The sequence below is a fragment of the Dama dama genome, chromosome 15, assembly GCF_033118175.1.
Source record: "Dama dama isolate Ldn47 chromosome 15, ASM3311817v1, whole genome shotgun sequence".
Classification (NCBI taxonomy): Eukaryota; Metazoa; Chordata; class Mammalia; order Artiodactyla; family Cervidae; genus Dama; species Dama dama.
This window is the reverse complement of record NC_083695.1, coordinates 10,471,049-10,472,763: the sequence shown is the minus strand read 5'-3', so window position 1 is coordinate 10,472,763 and position 1,715 is coordinate 10,471,049. Positions and strand designations below refer to the sequence as shown.

The following is a 1,715-nucleotide window of genomic DNA, read 5'->3' as shown; positions in this document are numbered from 1 at the left end:
AGATTCTTTAAAAAAAAAACTCAAAATAGAGCTACCATATGATCCCACAATCCCCACTCCTGGGCATGTATCTGGAGAAAATCATAATTTGAAAAGATGCATGCACCCCAGTGTTCATACCAGCACTATTTACAATAGCCAGGACATGGAATCAACCTAAGCGTCCTTAGACAGACACAGGGATGGAAACACACAGGAAAAAGATGTATGGGAATTCTTGAGCTTTGCTGGTCAGGTGAGAAGGAGGAGCCACGAGCCCACATCTGCATCTCCAGCGTCTCGCTCCTCTAGCTTGGTCATCACTCTCGGATGGACAGTGGCTGCCAAGGCTGGCTGGTAAGTTTCCGTGATTTTTCTGCCAAGGAGGCCCCAGGTCTCAGGGGCCACCTCGGATATCCACAGCCCATGTGTGTGATATTTGCTTTCCACTCCAAAGTGGGCTCTAGAAAACCCAGATTTGGGTCACAGAAAGAAATCATCACATTTCCAAAGAAGCCCGTGACCAATACTAAATGCCATTGACAGCAGTTGTGTTTGTTTTTAATTTGTGGACAAAGACTTACAGATAAGTGCAAAAATAAATCATTTTTTGCAACCCAGAATTCATTGTTCAGTATGAGTCTTGATACAGATAAAAAGGAACAATTTACCTAAAACAATAGAGAGGGTGTATTGATAAACATAAAGATTGCTTCCAGGACTATAGAGCTGATCATTTCCTCCATATCTTAAGCATTTAAATTATCAGCTGTATTGTTTTAGGCTTCCCCAGTGGCTCAGCAGTAAAGAATTCACTTGTAATGCAAGAGAAGTGAGCAGGAGACGTGGATTTGACCACTGGGTCGGGAAGATCCCCTGGAGAGGGAAATGGCAACCCACTCCAGTATTCTTGCCGCCGCATTATTCTTGCCTAGAAAATCCCACAGACAGGGGAATCTGGGGGCTACAATCCATGGGGTCACAAAAGAGTCGCACATGACCTGGGGACTAAACAACACCAACATTTGTTTTAGTAATCTAATTTTAATGTTGACACAAAACAAAGATGACTTCTTTTTTTTAGGCTTTTATCTTAAGAACACAGTGTCTGGATTTTAAAAAGGTATTGGCAGGACTTCCCTGGTGGTTAAGAGTTCAGCTTGCAATGCAGGGGACACAGGTTCAATCCCTGGTCAGGGAACTAAGATCCCACGAGCCTCTGAGCAACTAAGCCTGCAGGCCACAACTAGAGGGTCCGTGTGCCACAACGAAAGATCCCACATGCCACAGCCAAGACCCCATGAGGCCAGATAAAAAATAAATAAATAAAGGTACTGGTACACCCCAATGATCTGTACTGTTCTAGGGTGTGACAGCTTTAGAAGTGAGCATGATATGAACTTAATACCTTTTTGGAGGGTGTCAAATTCAAAACTAGGCTGATCCATCTCCTGACCCAAATCATGGTCCTAAAGTAAATTGCTTGAGGAAATCAGATCCCAGAGATTATGGGCAGAAATTTTAAAGTGTGTCCATATTCCACTGGAGATCAAAGAAGTCCTACTAAAAGAATTCTGGACTGACTGACGTGACAGCTGTAGACTGAGCAACACGTCTCTTTGAAAGAGCCATCTCGTCTTGAAGACTAGGACTTTGGAGGAACTAAGGTGATTGACCATGGAAAGAATCAAAACATGTGAAATTCTTAAAAATTTATGGACTGAAATAATTTTGCC

The 1,715-nt window shown here is 42.9% G+C and overlaps 1 non-coding gene across 1 annotated transcript; it reads left to right on the top strand.

Moving 5' to 3' along the window:
* Positions 1 to 523: 523 nt before the first annotated feature.
* On the top strand, positions 524 to 646 carry LOC133070909 (small nucleolar RNA SNORA40). The gene has a single exon (XR_009696299.1). It is a non-coding gene; the product is annotated as a small nucleolar RNA SNORA40 (small nucleolar RNA).
* The last annotated feature ends 1,069 nt before the right edge of the window (positions 647 to 1,715 follow it).